Source organism: Carya illinoinensis, chromosome 11, assembly GCF_018687715.1.
Source record: "Carya illinoinensis cultivar Pawnee chromosome 11, C.illinoinensisPawnee_v1, whole genome shotgun sequence".
Lineage (NCBI taxonomy): Eukaryota > Viridiplantae > Streptophyta > Magnoliopsida > Fagales > Juglandaceae > Carya > Carya illinoinensis.
Window position 1 is genome coordinate 18,769,528 of NC_056762.1, and position 12,814 is coordinate 18,782,341.

General features: G+C 52.8%; 42 non-coding genes across 42 annotated transcripts; all 42 read left to right on the forward strand.

Annotated features, from left to right (window-relative positions):
• The first annotated feature begins 185 nt into the window (after positions 1-185).
• Positions 186-304, forward strand: LOC122287899. Its single transcript, XR_006235181.1, has one exon. It is a non-coding gene; the product is annotated as a 5S ribosomal RNA (ribosomal RNA).
• Positions 305-482: 178 nt separating this feature from the next.
• Positions 483-601, forward strand: LOC122287364. The gene has a single exon (XR_006234660.1). It is a non-coding gene; the product is annotated as a 5S ribosomal RNA (ribosomal RNA).
• A 189-nt stretch (positions 602-790) lies between these two features.
• LOC122288725 lies at positions 791-909 on the forward strand. The gene has a single exon (XR_006235977.1). It is a non-coding gene; the product is annotated as a 5S ribosomal RNA (ribosomal RNA).
• A 189-nt stretch (positions 910-1,098) lies between these two features.
• On the forward strand, positions 1,099-1,217 carry LOC122284294. Its single transcript, XR_006231660.1, has one exon. It is a non-coding gene; the product is annotated as a 5S ribosomal RNA (ribosomal RNA).
• A 178-nt stretch (positions 1,218-1,395) lies between these two features.
• LOC122284295 lies at positions 1,396-1,514 on the forward strand. The gene has a single exon (XR_006231661.1). It is a non-coding gene; the product is annotated as a 5S ribosomal RNA (ribosomal RNA).
• A 189-nt stretch (positions 1,515-1,703) lies between these two features.
• On the forward strand, positions 1,704-1,822 carry LOC122284296. The gene has a single exon (XR_006231662.1). It is a non-coding gene; the product is annotated as a 5S ribosomal RNA (ribosomal RNA).
• A 189-nt stretch (positions 1,823-2,011) lies between these two features.
• LOC122287900 lies at positions 2,012-2,130 on the forward strand. The gene has a single exon (XR_006235182.1). It is a non-coding gene; the product is annotated as a 5S ribosomal RNA (ribosomal RNA).
• Positions 2,131-2,308: 178 nt separating this feature from the next.
• On the forward strand, positions 2,309-2,427 carry LOC122284297. The gene has a single exon (XR_006231663.1). It is a non-coding gene; the product is annotated as a 5S ribosomal RNA (ribosomal RNA).
• A 189-nt stretch (positions 2,428-2,616) lies between these two features.
• Positions 2,617-2,735, forward strand: LOC122284299. The gene has a single exon (XR_006231665.1). It is a non-coding gene; the product is annotated as a 5S ribosomal RNA (ribosomal RNA).
• A 189-nt stretch (positions 2,736-2,924) lies between these two features.
• On the forward strand, positions 2,925-3,043 carry LOC122287047. Its single transcript, XR_006234354.1, has one exon. It is a non-coding gene; the product is annotated as a 5S ribosomal RNA (ribosomal RNA).
• Positions 3,044-3,221: 178 nt separating this feature from the next.
• On the forward strand, positions 3,222-3,340 carry LOC122284300. The gene has a single exon (XR_006231666.1). It is a non-coding gene; the product is annotated as a 5S ribosomal RNA (ribosomal RNA).
• Positions 3,341-3,529: 189 nt separating this feature from the next.
• LOC122284301 lies at positions 3,530-3,648 on the forward strand. Its single transcript, XR_006231667.1, has one exon. It is a non-coding gene; the product is annotated as a 5S ribosomal RNA (ribosomal RNA).
• Positions 3,649-3,837: 189 nt separating this feature from the next.
• On the forward strand, positions 3,838-3,956 carry LOC122284302. The gene has a single exon (XR_006231668.1). It is a non-coding gene; the product is annotated as a 5S ribosomal RNA (ribosomal RNA).
• A 189-nt stretch (positions 3,957-4,145) lies between these two features.
• Positions 4,146-4,264, forward strand: LOC122284303. The gene has a single exon (XR_006231669.1). It is a non-coding gene; the product is annotated as a 5S ribosomal RNA (ribosomal RNA).
• Positions 4,265-4,442: 178 nt separating this feature from the next.
• On the forward strand, positions 4,443-4,561 carry LOC122284304. The gene has a single exon (XR_006231670.1). It is a non-coding gene; the product is annotated as a 5S ribosomal RNA (ribosomal RNA).
• A 189-nt stretch (positions 4,562-4,750) lies between these two features.
• Positions 4,751-4,869, forward strand: LOC122284305. The gene has a single exon (XR_006231671.1). It is a non-coding gene; the product is annotated as a 5S ribosomal RNA (ribosomal RNA).
• A 189-nt stretch (positions 4,870-5,058) lies between these two features.
• Positions 5,059-5,177, forward strand: LOC122287366. Its single transcript, XR_006234662.1, has one exon. It is a non-coding gene; the product is annotated as a 5S ribosomal RNA (ribosomal RNA).
• A 189-nt stretch (positions 5,178-5,366) lies between these two features.
• Positions 5,367-5,485, forward strand: LOC122287901. Its single transcript, XR_006235183.1, has one exon. It is a non-coding gene; the product is annotated as a 5S ribosomal RNA (ribosomal RNA).
• Positions 5,486-5,663: 178 nt separating this feature from the next.
• LOC122287367 lies at positions 5,664-5,782 on the forward strand. Its single transcript, XR_006234663.1, has one exon. It is a non-coding gene; the product is annotated as a 5S ribosomal RNA (ribosomal RNA).
• A 189-nt stretch (positions 5,783-5,971) lies between these two features.
• Positions 5,972-6,090, forward strand: LOC122288726. The gene has a single exon (XR_006235978.1). It is a non-coding gene; the product is annotated as a 5S ribosomal RNA (ribosomal RNA).
• A 189-nt stretch (positions 6,091-6,279) lies between these two features.
• Positions 6,280-6,398, forward strand: LOC122284306. The gene has a single exon (XR_006231672.1). It is a non-coding gene; the product is annotated as a 5S ribosomal RNA (ribosomal RNA).
• Positions 6,399-6,576: 178 nt separating this feature from the next.
• Positions 6,577-6,695, forward strand: LOC122284307. Its single transcript, XR_006231673.1, has one exon. It is a non-coding gene; the product is annotated as a 5S ribosomal RNA (ribosomal RNA).
• A 189-nt stretch (positions 6,696-6,884) lies between these two features.
• LOC122284308 lies at positions 6,885-7,003 on the forward strand. The gene has a single exon (XR_006231674.1). It is a non-coding gene; the product is annotated as a 5S ribosomal RNA (ribosomal RNA).
• A 189-nt stretch (positions 7,004-7,192) lies between these two features.
• Positions 7,193-7,311, forward strand: LOC122284310. The gene has a single exon (XR_006231676.1). It is a non-coding gene; the product is annotated as a 5S ribosomal RNA (ribosomal RNA).
• A 189-nt stretch (positions 7,312-7,500) lies between these two features.
• LOC122287903 lies at positions 7,501-7,619 on the forward strand. The gene has a single exon (XR_006235185.1). It is a non-coding gene; the product is annotated as a 5S ribosomal RNA (ribosomal RNA).
• A 178-nt stretch (positions 7,620-7,797) lies between these two features.
• LOC122284311 lies at positions 7,798-7,916 on the forward strand. Its single transcript, XR_006231677.1, has one exon. It is a non-coding gene; the product is annotated as a 5S ribosomal RNA (ribosomal RNA).
• A 189-nt stretch (positions 7,917-8,105) lies between these two features.
• On the forward strand, positions 8,106-8,224 carry LOC122284312. The gene has a single exon (XR_006231678.1). It is a non-coding gene; the product is annotated as a 5S ribosomal RNA (ribosomal RNA).
• A 189-nt stretch (positions 8,225-8,413) lies between these two features.
• LOC122284313 lies at positions 8,414-8,532 on the forward strand. The gene has a single exon (XR_006231679.1). It is a non-coding gene; the product is annotated as a 5S ribosomal RNA (ribosomal RNA).
• A 189-nt stretch (positions 8,533-8,721) lies between these two features.
• Positions 8,722-8,840, forward strand: LOC122284314. The gene has a single exon (XR_006231680.1). It is a non-coding gene; the product is annotated as a 5S ribosomal RNA (ribosomal RNA).
• Positions 8,841-9,018: 178 nt separating this feature from the next.
• LOC122284316 lies at positions 9,019-9,137 on the forward strand. Its single transcript, XR_006231682.1, has one exon. It is a non-coding gene; the product is annotated as a 5S ribosomal RNA (ribosomal RNA).
• Positions 9,138-9,326: 189 nt separating this feature from the next.
• Positions 9,327-9,445, forward strand: LOC122284317. The gene has a single exon (XR_006231683.1). It is a non-coding gene; the product is annotated as a 5S ribosomal RNA (ribosomal RNA).
• Positions 9,446-9,623: 178 nt separating this feature from the next.
• Positions 9,624-9,742, forward strand: LOC122284318. The gene has a single exon (XR_006231684.1). It is a non-coding gene; the product is annotated as a 5S ribosomal RNA (ribosomal RNA).
• Positions 9,743-9,920: 178 nt separating this feature from the next.
• On the forward strand, positions 9,921-10,039 carry LOC122284319. The gene has a single exon (XR_006231685.1). It is a non-coding gene; the product is annotated as a 5S ribosomal RNA (ribosomal RNA).
• Positions 10,040-10,228: 189 nt separating this feature from the next.
• LOC122284320 lies at positions 10,229-10,347 on the forward strand. Its single transcript, XR_006231686.1, has one exon. It is a non-coding gene; the product is annotated as a 5S ribosomal RNA (ribosomal RNA).
• Positions 10,348-10,536: 189 nt separating this feature from the next.
• Positions 10,537-10,655, forward strand: LOC122284322. The gene has a single exon (XR_006231688.1). It is a non-coding gene; the product is annotated as a 5S ribosomal RNA (ribosomal RNA).
• Positions 10,656-10,844: 189 nt separating this feature from the next.
• LOC122287904 lies at positions 10,845-10,963 on the forward strand. Its single transcript, XR_006235186.1, has one exon. It is a non-coding gene; the product is annotated as a 5S ribosomal RNA (ribosomal RNA).
• A 178-nt stretch (positions 10,964-11,141) lies between these two features.
• Positions 11,142-11,260, forward strand: LOC122284323. Its single transcript, XR_006231689.1, has one exon. It is a non-coding gene; the product is annotated as a 5S ribosomal RNA (ribosomal RNA).
• A 189-nt stretch (positions 11,261-11,449) lies between these two features.
• LOC122284324 lies at positions 11,450-11,568 on the forward strand. Its single transcript, XR_006231690.1, has one exon. It is a non-coding gene; the product is annotated as a 5S ribosomal RNA (ribosomal RNA).
• A 189-nt stretch (positions 11,569-11,757) lies between these two features.
• On the forward strand, positions 11,758-11,876 carry LOC122284325. Its single transcript, XR_006231691.1, has one exon. It is a non-coding gene; the product is annotated as a 5S ribosomal RNA (ribosomal RNA).
• A 189-nt stretch (positions 11,877-12,065) lies between these two features.
• Positions 12,066-12,184, forward strand: LOC122284326. The gene has a single exon (XR_006231692.1). It is a non-coding gene; the product is annotated as a 5S ribosomal RNA (ribosomal RNA).
• A 178-nt stretch (positions 12,185-12,362) lies between these two features.
• LOC122284327 lies at positions 12,363-12,481 on the forward strand. Its single transcript, XR_006231693.1, has one exon. It is a non-coding gene; the product is annotated as a 5S ribosomal RNA (ribosomal RNA).
• A 189-nt stretch (positions 12,482-12,670) lies between these two features.
• LOC122287905 lies at positions 12,671-12,789 on the forward strand. Its single transcript, XR_006235187.1, has one exon. It is a non-coding gene; the product is annotated as a 5S ribosomal RNA (ribosomal RNA).
• Positions 12,790-12,814: the final 25 nt, after the last annotated feature.

Genomic DNA, 12,814 nt, shown 5'->3' on the forward strand with positions numbered 1-12,814 from the left:
TTTTATTTTTACCGCATCTCCGGTCGGATGGACCGGAACGACAACCGGGCAATGGAGTCTTAGGAAAATCGCACCGACCCCATCGCGTAGCAATGGGTATCGATCAGATCGCCGGTTGGCATGGGATAGGCATGGTGCGGCTAGGTCGTAATAGGATTATATTAGTTTTTCGCTGGTAGCATGATGGGTGCGATCCTACCAGCACTAATGCACCGGATCCCATCAGAACTCCGCAGTTAAGCGTGCTTGGGCGAGAGTAGTACTAGGATGGGTGACCTCCTGGGAAGTCCTCGTGTTGCACCCCCCCTTTTTATTTTTACCGCATCTCCGGTCGGATGGACCGGAACGACAACCGGGCAATGGATTCTTAGGAAAATCGCACCGACCCCATCGCTATCAATCAGATCGCCAGTTGGCATGGGATAGGCAGGGTGCGGCTAGGTCGTAATAGGATTATATTAGTTTTTCGCTGGTAGCATGATGGGTGCGATCATACCAGCACTAATGCACTGGATCCCATCAGAACTCCGCAGTTAAGCGTGCTTGGGCGAGAGTAGTACTAGGATGGGTGACCTCCTGGGAAGTCCTCGTGTTGCACCCCCCGTTTTTATTTTTACCGCATCTCCGGTCGGATGGACCGGAACGAGTACCGGGCAATGGATTCTTAGGAAAATCGCACCGACCCCATCGCGTAGCAATGGGTATCGATCAGATCGCCGGTTGGCATGGGATAGGCAGGGTGCGGCTAGGTCGTAATAGGATTATATTAGTTTTTCGCTGGTAGCATGATGGGTGCGATCATACCAGCACTAATGCACCGGATCCCATCAGAACTCCGCAGTTAAGCGTGCTTGGGCGAGAGTAGTACTAGGATCGGTGACCTCCTGGGAAGTCCTCGTGTTGCACCCCCCCTTTTTATTTTTACCGCATCTCCGGTCGGATGGACCGGAACGACAACCGAGCAATGGATTCTTAGGAAAATCGCACCGACCCCATCGCGTAGCAATGGGTATCGATCAGATCGCCGGTTGGCATGGGATAGGCATGGTGCGGCTAGGTCGTAATAGGATTATATTAGTTTTTCGCTGGTAGCATGATGGGTGCGATCATACCAGCACTAATGCACCGGATCCCATCAGAACTCCGCAGTTAAGCGTGCTTGGGCGAGAGTAGTACTAGGATGGGTGACCTCCTGGGAAGTCCTCGTGTTGCACCCCCCCTTTTTATTTTTACCGCATCTCCGGTCGGATGGACCGGAACGACAACCGGGCAATGGATTCTTAGGAAAATCGCACCGACCCCATCGCTATCAATCAGATCGCCAGTTGGCATGGGATAGGCAGGGTGCGGCTAGGTCGTAATAGGATTATATTAGTTTTTCGCTGGTAGCATGATGGGTGCGATCATACCAGCACTAATGCACCGGATCCCATCAGAACTCCGCAGTTAAGCGTGCTTGGGCGAGAGTAGTACTAGGATGGGTGACCTCCTGGGAAGTCCTCGTGTTGCACCCCCCCTTTTAATTTTTACCGCATCTCTGGTCGGATGGACCGGAACGAGAACCAGGGAATGGATTTTTAGGAAAATCGCACCGACCCCATCGCGTAGCGATGGGTATCGGTCAGATCGCCGGTTGGCATGAGATAGGCAGGGTGCCGCTAGGTCGTAATAGGATTATATTAGTTTTTCGCTGGTAGCATGATGGGTGCGATCATACCAGCACTAATGCACCGGATCCCATCAGAACTCCGCAGTTAAGCGTGCTTGGGCGAGAGTAGTACTAGGATGGGTGACCTCCTGGGAAGTCCTCGTGTTGCACCCCCCCTTTTTATTTTTACCGCATCTCCGGTCGGATGGACCGGAACGACAACCGGGCAATGGATTCTTAGGAAAATCGCACCGACCCCATCGCGTAGCAATGGGTATCGATCAGATCGCCGGTTGGCATGGGATAGGCATGGTGCGGCTAGGTCGTAATAGGATTATATTAGTTTTTCGCTGGTAGCATGATGGGTGCGATCCTACCAGCACTAATGCACCGGATCCCATCAGAACTCCGCAGTTAAGCGTGCTTGGGCGAGAGTAGTACTAGGATGGGTGACCTCCTGGGAAGTCCTCGTGTTGCACCCCCCCTTTTTATTTTTACCGCATCTCCGGTCGGATGGACCGGAACGACAACCGGGCAATGGATTCTTAGGAAAATCGCACCGACCCCATCGCTATCAATCAGATCGCCAGTTGGCATGGGATAGGCAGGGTGCGGCTAGGTCGTAATAGGATTATATTAGTTTTTCGCTGGTAGCATGATGGGTGCGATCATACCAGCACTAATGCACCGGATCCCATCAGAACTCCGCAGTTAAGCGTGCTTGGGCGAGAGTAGTACTAGGATGGGTGACCTCCTGGGAAGTCCTCGTGTTGCACCCCCCGTTTTTATTTTTACCGCATCTCCGGTCGGATGGACCGGAACGAGTACCGGGCAATGGATTCTTAGGAAAATCGCACCGACCCCATCGCGTAGCAATGGGTATCGATCAGATCGCCGGTTGGCATGGGATAGGCAGGGTGCGGCTAGGTCGTAATAGGATTATATTAGTTTTTCGCTGGTAGCATGATGGGTGCGATCATACCAGCACTAATGCACCGGATCCCATCAGAACTCCGCAGTTAAGCGTGCTTGGGCGAGAGTAGTACTAGGATGGGTGACCTCCTGGGAAGTCCTCGTGTTGCACCCCCCCTTTTTATTTTTACCGCATCTCCGGTCGGATGGACCGGAACGACAACCGGGCAATGGATTTTTAGGAAAATCGCACCGACCCCATCGCGTAGCAATGGGTATCGATCAGATCGCCGGTTGGCATGGGATAGGCATGGTGCGGCTAGGTCGTAATAGGATTATATTAGTTTTTCGCTGGTAGCATGATGGGTGCAATCATACCAGCACTAATGCACCGGATCCCATCAGAACTCCGCAGTTAAGCGTGCTTGGGCGAGAGTAGTACTAGGATGGGTGACCTCCTGGGAAGTCCTCGTGTTGCACCCCCCCTTTTTATTTTTACCGCATCTCCGGTCGGATGGACCGGAACGACAACCGGGCAATGGATTCTTAGGAAAATCGCACCGACCCCATCGCTATCAATCAGATCGCCAGTTGGCATGGGATAGGCAGGGTGCGGCTAGGTCGTAATAGGATTATATTAGTTTTTCGCTGGTAGCATGATGGGTGCGATCATACCAGCACTAATGCACCGGATCCCATCAGAACTCCGCAGTTAAGCGTGCTTGGGCGAGAGTAGTACTAGGATGGGTGACCTCCTGGGAAGTCCTCGTGTTGCACCCCCCCTTTTAATTTTTACCGCATCTCTGGTCGGATGGACCGGAACGAGAACCAGGGAATGGATTTTTAGGAAAATCGCACCGACCCCATCGCGTAGCGATGGGTATCGGTCAGATCGCCGGTTGGCATGAGATAGGCAGGGTGCCGCTAGGTCGTAATAGGATTATATTAGTTTTTCGCTGGTAGCATGATGGGTGCGATCATACCAGCACTAATGCACCGGATCCCATCAGAACTCCGCAGTTAAGCGTGCTTGGGCGAGAGTAGTACTAGGATGGGTGACCTCCTGGGAAGTCCTCGTGTTGCACCCCCCCTTTTTATTTTTACCGCATCTCCGGTCGGATGGACCGGAACGACAACCGGGCAATGGATTCTTAGGAAAATCGCACCGACCCCATCGCGTAGCAATGGGTATCGATCAGATCGCCGGTTGGCATGGGATAGGCATGGTGCGGCTAGGTCGTAATAGGATTATATTAGTTTTTCGCTGGTAGCATGATGGGTGCGATCATACCAGCACTAATGCACCGGATCCCATCAGAACTCCGCAGTTAAGCGTGCTTGGGCGAGAGTAGTACTAGGATGGGTGACCTCCTGGGAAGTCCTCGTGTTGCACCCCTCCTTTTTATTTTTACCGCATCTCCGGTCGGATGGACCGGAACGACAACCGGGCAATGGAGTCTTTGGAAAATCGCACCGACCCCATCGCGTAGCAATGGGTATCGATCAGATCGCCGGTTGGCATGGGATAGGCATGGTGCGGCTAGGTCGTAATAGGATTATATTAGTTTTTCGCTGGTAGCATGATGGGTGCGATCATACCAGCACTAATGCACCGGATCCCATCAGAACTCCGCAGTTAAGCGTGCTTGGGCGAGAGTAGTACTAGGATGGGTGACCTCCTGGGAAGTCCTCGTGTTGCACCCCTCCTTTTTATTTTTACCGCATCTCCGGTCGGATGGACCGGAACGACAACCGGGCAATGGATTCTTAGGAAAATCGCACCGACCCCATCGCTATCAATCAGATCGCCAGTTGGCATGGGATAGGCAGGGTGCGGCTAGGTCGTAATAGGATTATATTAGTTTTTCGCTGGTAGCATGATGGGTGCGATCATACCAGCACTAATGCACCGGATCCCATCAGAACTCCGCAGTTAAGCGTGCTTGGGCGAGAGTAGTACTAGGATGGGTGACCTCCTGGGAAGTCCTCGTGTTGCACCCCCCCTTTTAATTTTTACCGCATCTCTGGTCGGATGGACCGGAACGAGAACCAGGGAATGGATTTTTAGGAAAATCGCACCGACCCCATCGCGTAGCGATGGGTATCGGTCAGATCGCCGGTTGGCATGAGATAGGCAGGGTGCCGCTAGGTCGTAATAGGATTATATTAGTTTTTCGCTGGTAGCATGATGGGTGCGATCATACCAGCACTAATGCACCGGATCCCATCAGAACTCCGCAGTTAAGCGTGCTTGGGCGAGAGTAGTACTAGGATGGGTGACCTCCTGGGAAGTCCTCGTGTTGCACCCCCCCTTTTTATTTTTACCGCATCTCCGGTCGGATGGACCGGAACGACAACCGGGCAATGGATTCTTAGGAAAATCGCACCGACCCCATCGCGTAGCAATGGGTATCGATCAGATCGCCGGTTGGCATGGGATAGGCATGGTGCGGCTAGGTCGTAATAGGATTATATTAGTTTTTCGCTGGTAGCATGATGGGTGCGATCATACCAGCACTAATGCACTGGATCCCATCAGAACTCCGCAGTTAAGCGTGCTTGGGCGAGAGTAGTACTAGGATGGGTGACCTCCTGGGAAGTCCTCGTGTTGCACCCCTCCTTTTTATTTTTACCGCATCTCCGGTCGGATGGACCGGAACGACAACCGGGCAATGGAGTCTTAGGAAAATCGCACCGACCCCATCGCGTAGCAATGGGTATCGATCAGATCGCCGGTTGGCATGGGATAGGCATGGTGCGGCTAGGTCGTAATAGGATTATATTAGTTTTTCGCTGGTAGCATGATGGGTGCGATCCTACCAGCACTAATGCACCGGATCCCATCAGAACTCCGCAGTTAAGCGTGCTTGGGCGAGAGTAGTACTAGGATGGGTGACCTCCTGGGAAGTCCTCGTGTTGCACCCCCCCTTTTTATTTTTACCGCATCTCCGGTCGGATGGACCGGAACGACAACCGGGCAATGGATTCTTAGGAAAATCGCACCGACCCCATCGCTATCAATCAGATCGCCAGTTGGCATGGGATAGGCAGGGTGCGGCTAGGTCGTAATAGGATTATATTAGTTTTTCGCTGGTAGCATGATGGGTGCGATCATACCAGCACTAATGCACTGGATCCCATCAGAACTCCGCAGTTAAGCGTGCTTGGGCGAGAGTAGTACTAGGATGGGTGACCTCCTGGGAAGTCCTCGTGTTGCACCCCCCGTTTTTATTTTTACCGCATCTCCGGTCGGATGGACCGGAACGAGTACCGGGCAATGGATTCTTAGGAAAATCGCACCGACCCCATCGCGTAGCAATGGGTATCGATCAGATCGCCGGTTGGCATGGGATAGGCAGGGTGCGGCTAGGTCGTAATAGGATTATATTAGTTTTTCGCTGGTAGCATGATGGGTGCGATCATACCAGCACTAATGCACCGGATCCCATCAGAACTCCGCAGTTAAGCGTGCTTGGGCGAGAGTAGTACTAGGATCGGTGACCTCCTGGGAAGTCCTCGTGTTGCACCCCCCCTTTTTATTTTTACCGCATCTCCGGTCGGATGGACCGGAACGACAACCGAGCAATGGATTCTTAGGAAAATCGCACCGACCCCATCGCGTAGCAATGGGTATCGATCAGATCGCCGGTTGGCATGGGATAGGCATGGTGCGGCTAGGTCGTAATAGGATTATATTAGTTTTTCGCTGGTAGCATGATGGGTGCGATCATACCAGCACTAATGCACCGGATCCCATCAGAACTCCGCAGTTAAGCGTGCTTGGGCGAGAGTAGTACTAGGATGGGTGACCTCCTGGGAAGTCCTCGTGTTGCACCCCCCCTTTTTATTTTTACCGCATCTCCGGTCGGATGGACCGGAACGACAACCGGGCAATGGATTCTTAGGAAAATCGCACCGACCCCATCGCTATCAATCAGATCGCCAGTTGGCATGGGATAGGCAGGGTGCGGCTAGGTCGTAATAGGATTATATTAGTTTTTCGCTGGTAGCATGATGGGTGCGATCATACCAGCACTAATGCACCGGATCCCATCAGAACTCCGCAGTTAAGCGTGCTTGGGCGAGAGTAGTACTAGGATGGGTGACCTCCTGGGAAGTCCTCGTGTTGCACCCCCCCTTTTAATTTTTACCGCATCTCTGGTCGGATGGACCGGAACGAGAACCAGGGAATGGATTTTTAGGAAAATCGCACCGACCCCATCGCGTAGCGATGGGTATCGGTCAGATCGCCGGTTGGCATGAGATAGGCAGGGTGCCGCTAGGTCGTAATAGGATTATATTAGTTTTTCGCTGGTAGCATGATGGGTGCGATCATACCAGCACTAATGCACCGGATCCCATCAGAACTCCGCAGTTAAGCGTGCTTGGGCGAGAGTAGTACTAGGATGGGTGACCTCCTGGGAAGTCCTCGTGTTGCACCCCCCCTTTTTATTTTTACCGCATCTCCGGTCGGATGGACCGGAACGACAACCGGGCAATGGATTCTTAGGAAAATCGCACCGACCCCATCGCGTAGCAATGGGTATCGATCAGATCGCCGGTTGGCATGGGATAGGCATGGTGCGGCTAGGTCGTAATAGGATTATATTAGTTTTTCGCTGGTAGCATGATGGGTGCGATCATACCAGCACTAATGCACCGGATCCCATCAGAACTCCGCAGTTAAGCGTGCTTGGGCGAGAGTAGTACTAGGATGGGTGACCTCCTGGGAAGTCCTCGTGTTGCACCCCTCCTTTTTATTTTTACCGCATCTCCGGTCGGATGGACCGGAACGACAACCGGGCAATGGATTCTTAGGAAAATCGCACCGACCCCATCGCGTAGCAATGGGTATCGATCAGATCGCCGGTTGGCATGGGATAGGCATGGTGCGGCTAGGTCGTAATAGGATTATATTAGTTTTTCGCTGGTAGCATGATGGGTGCGATCCTACCAGCACTAATGCACCGGATCCCATCAGAACTCCGCAGTTAAGCGTGCTTGGGCGAGAGTAGTACTAGGATGGGTGACCTCCTGGGAAGTCCTCGTGTTGCACCCCCCCTTTTTATTTTTACCGCATCTCCGGTCGGATGGACCGGAACGACAACCGGGCAATGGATTCTTAGGAAAATCGCACCGACCCCATCGCTATCAGTCAGATCGCCAGTTGGCATGGGATAGGCAGGGTGCGGCTAGGTCGTAATAGGATTATATTAGTTTTTCGCTGGTAGCATGATGGGTGCGATCATACCAGCACTAATGCACCGGATCCCATCAGAACTCCGCAGTTAAGCGTGCTTGGGCGAGAGTAGTACTAGGATGGGTGACCTCCTGGGAAGTCCTCGTGTTGCACCCCCCGTTTTTATTTTTACCGCATCTCCGGTCGGATGGACCGGAACGAGTACCGGGCAATGGATTCTTAGGAAAATCGCACCGACCCCATCGCGTAGCAATGGGTATCGATCAGATCGCCGGTTGGCATGGGATAGGCAGGGTGCGGCTAGGTCGTAATAGGATTATATTAGTTTTTCGCTGGTAGCATGATGGGTGCGATCATACCAGCACTAATGCACCGGATCCCATCAGAACTCCGCAGTTAAGCGTGCTTGGGCGAGAGTAGTACTAGGATGGGTGACCTCCTGGGAAGTCCTCGTGTTGCACCCCCCCTTTTTATTTTTACCGCATCTCCGGTCGGATGGACCGGAACGACAACCGGGCAATGGATTCTTAGGAAAATCGCACCGACCCCATCGCGTAGCAATGGGTATCGATCAGATCGCCGGTTGGCATGGGATAGGCATGGTGCGGCTAGGTCGTAATAGGATTATATTAGTTTTTCGCTGGTAGCATGATGGGTGCGATCATACCAGCACTAATGCACCGGATCCCATCAGAACTCCGCAGTTAAGCGTGCTTGGGCGAGAGTAGTACTAGGATGGGTGACCTCCTGGGAAGTCCTCGTGTTGCACCCCCCCTTTTTATTTTTACCGCATCTCCGGTCGGATGGACCGGAACGACAACCGGGCAATGGATTCTTAGGAAAATCGCACCGACCCCATCGCGTAGCAATGGGTATCGATCAGATCGCCGGTTGGCATGGGATAGGCATGGTGCGGCTAGGTCGTAATAGGATTATATTAGTTTTTCGCTGGTAGCATGATGGGTGCGATCATACCAGCACTAATGCACCGGATCCCATCAGAACTCCGCAGTTAAGCGTGCTTGGGCGAGAGTAGTACTAGGATGGGTGACCTCCTGGGAAGTCCTCGTGTTGCACCCCCCCTTTTTATTTTTACCGCATCTCCGGTCGGATGGACCGGAACGACAACCGGGCAATGGATTCTTAGGAAAATCGCACCGACCCCATCGCTATCAATCAGATCGCCAGTTGGCATGGGATAGGCAGGGTGCGGCTAGGTCGTAATAGGATTATATTAGTTTTTCGCTGGTAGCATGATGGGTGCGATCATACCAGCACTAATGCACCGGATCCCATCAGAACTCCGCAGTTAAGCGTGCTTGGGCGAGAGTAGTACTAGGATGGGTGACCTCCTGGGAAGTCCTCGTGTTGCACCCCTCCTTTTTATTTTTACCGCATCTCCGGTCGGATGGACCGGAACGACAACCGGGCAATGGATTCTTAGGAAAATCGCACCGACCCCATCGCGTAGCAATGGGTATCGATCAGATCGCCGGTTGGCATGGGATAGGCATGGTGCGGCTAGGTCGGAATAGGATTATATTAGTTTTTCGCTGGTAGCATGATGGGTGCGATCATACCAGCACTAATGCACCGGATCCCATCAGAACTCCGCAGTTAAGCGTGCTTGGGCGAGAGTAGTACTAGGATGGGTGACCTCCTGGGAAGTCCTCGTGTTGCACCCCCCCTTTTTATTTTTACCGCATCTCCGGTCGGATGGACCGGAACGACAACCGGGCAATGGATTCTTAGGAAAATCGCACCGACCCCATCGCTATCAATCAGATCGCCAGTTGGCATGGGATAGGCAGGGTGCGGCTAGGTCGTAATAGGATTATATTAGTTTTTCGCTGGTAGCATGATGGGTGCGATCATACCAGCACTAATGCACCGGATCCCATCAGAACTCCGCAGTTAAGCGTGCTTGGGCGAGAGTAGTACTAGGATGGGTGACCTCCTGGGAAGTCCTCGTGTTGCACCCCCCCTTTTTATTTTTACCGCATCTCCGGTCGGATGGACCGGAACGACAACCGGGCAATGGATTCTTAGGAAAATCGCACCGACCCCATCGCTATCAATCAGATCGCCAGTTGGCATGGGATAGGCAGGGTGCGGCTAGGTCGTAATAGGATTATATTAGTTTTTCGCTGGTAGCATGATGGGTGCGATCATACCAGCACTAATGCACCGGATCCCATCAGAACTCCGCAGTTAAGCGTGCTTGGGCGAGAGTAGTACTAGGATGGGTGACCTCCTGGGAAGTCCTCGTGTTGCACCCCCCCTTTTAATTTTTACCGCATCTCTGGTCGGATGGACCGGAACGAGAACCAGGGAATGGATTTTTAGGAAAATCGCACCGACCCCATCGCGTAGCGATGGGTATCGGTCAGATCGCCGGTTGGCATGAGATAGGCAGGGTGCCGCTAGGTCGTAATAGGATTATATTAGTTTTTCGCTGGTAGCATGATGGGTGCGATCATACCAGCACTAATGCACCGGATCCCATCAGAACTCCGCAGTTAAGCGTGCTTGGGCGAGAGTAGTACTAGGATGGGTGACCTCCTGGGAAGTCCTCGTGTTGCACCCCCCCTTTTTATTTTTACCGCATCTCCGGTCGGATGGACCGGAACGACAACCGGGCAATGGATTCTTAGGAAAATCGCACCGACCCCATCGCGTAGCAATGGGTATCGATCAGATCGCCGGTTGGCATGGGATAGGCATGGTGCGGCTAGGTCGTAATAGGATTATATTAGTTTTTCGCTGGTAGCATGATGGGTGCGATCATACCAGCACTAATGCACCGGATCCCATCAGAACTCCGCAGTTAAGCGTGCTTGGGCGAGAGTAGTACTAGGATGGGTGACCTCCTGGGAAGTCCTCGTGTTGCACCCCTCCTTTTTATTTTTACCGCATCTCCGGTCGGATGGACCGGAACGACAACCGGGCAATGGATTCTTAGGAAAATCGCACCGACCCCATCGCGTAGCAATGGGTATCGATCAGATCGCCGGTTGGCATGGGATAGGCATGGTGCGGCTAGGTCGTAATAGGATTATATTAGTTTTTCGCTGGTAGCATGATGGGTGCGATCCTACCAGCACTAATGCACCGGATCCCATCAGAACTCCGCAGTTAAGCGTGCTTGGGCGAGAGTAGTACTAGGATGGGTGACCTCCTGGGAAGTCCTCGTGTTGCACCCCCCCTTTTTATTTTTACCGCATCTCCGGTCGGATGGACCGGAACGACAACCGGGCAATGGATTCTTAGGAAAATCGCACCGACCCCATCGCTATCAATCAGATCGCCAGTTGGCATGGGATAGGCAGGGTGCGGCTAGGTCGTAATAGGATTATATTAGTTTTTCGCTGGTAGCATGATGGGTGCGATCATACCAGCACTAATGCACCGGATCCCATCAGAACTCCGCAGTTAAGCGTGCTTGGGCGAGAGTAGTACTAGGATGGGTGACCTCCTGGGAAGTCCTCGTGTTGCACCCCCCGTTTTTATTTTTACCGCATCTCCGGTCGGATGGACCGGAACGAGTACCGGGCAATGGATTCTTAGGAAAATCGCACCGACCCCATCGCGTAGCAATGGGTATCGATCAGATCGCCGGTTGGCATGGGATAGGCAGGGTGCGGCTAGGTCGTAATAGGATTATATTAGTTTTTCGCTGGTAGCATGATGGGTGCGATCATACCAGCACTAATGCACCGGATCCCATCAGAACTCCGCAGTTAAGCGTGCTTGGGCGAGAGTAGTACTAGGATGGGTGACCTCCTGGGAAGTCCTCGTGTTGCACCCCCCCTTTTTATTTTTACCGCATCTCCGGTCGGATGGACCGGAACGACAACCGGGCAATGGATTCTTAGGAAAATCGCACCGACCCCATCGCGTAGCAATGGGTATCGATCAGATCGCCGGTTGGCATGGGATAGGCATGGTGCGGCTAGGTCGTAATAGGATTATGTTAGTTTTTCGCTGGTAGCATGATGGGTGCGATCATACCAGCACTAATGCACCGGATCCCATCAGAACTCCGCAGTTAAGCGTGCTTGGGCGAGAGTAGTACTAGGATGGGTGACCTCCTGGGAAGTCCTCGTGTTGCACCCCCCCTTTTTATTTTTACCGCATCTCCGGTCGGATGGACCGGAACGACAACCGGGCAATGGATTCTTAGGAAAATCGCACCGACCCCATCGCGTAGCAATGGGTATCGATCAGATCGCCGGTTGGCATGGGATAGGCATGGTGCGGCTAGGTCGTAATAGGATTATATTAGTTTTTCGCTGGTAGCATGATGGGTGCGATCATACCAGCACTAATGCACCGGATCCCATCAGAACTCCGCAGTTAAGCGTGCTTGGGCGAGAGTAGTACTAGGATGGGTGACCTCCTGGGAAGTCCTCGTGTTGCACCCCCCCTTTTTATTTTTACCGCATCTCCGGTCGGATGGACCGGAACGACAACCGGGCAATGGATTCTTAGGAAAATCGCACCGACCCCATCGCTATCAATCAGATCGCCAGTTGGCATGGGATAGGCAGGGTGCGGCTAGGTCGTAATAGGATTATATTAGTTTTTCGCTGGTAGCATGATGGGTGCGATCATACCAGCACTAATGCACCGGATCCCATCAGAACTCCGCAGTTAAGCGTGCTTGGGCGAGAGTAGTACTAGGATGGGTGACCTCCTGGGAAGTCCTCGTGTTGCACCCCTCCTTTTTATTTTTACCGCATCTCCGGTCGGATGGACCGGAACGACAACCGGGCAATGGATTCTTAGGAAAATCGCACCGACCCCATCGCGTAGCAATGGGTATCGATCAGATCGCCGGTTGGCATGGGATAGGCATGGTGCGGCTAGGTCGTAATAGGATTATATTAGTTTTTCGCTGGTAGCATGATGGGTGCGATCCTACCAGCACTAATGCACCGGATCCCATCAGAACTCCGCAGTTAAGCGTGCTTGGGCGAGAGTAGTACTAGGATGGGTGACCTCCTGGGAAGTCCTCGTGTTGCACCCCCCCTTTTTATTTTTACCGCATCTCC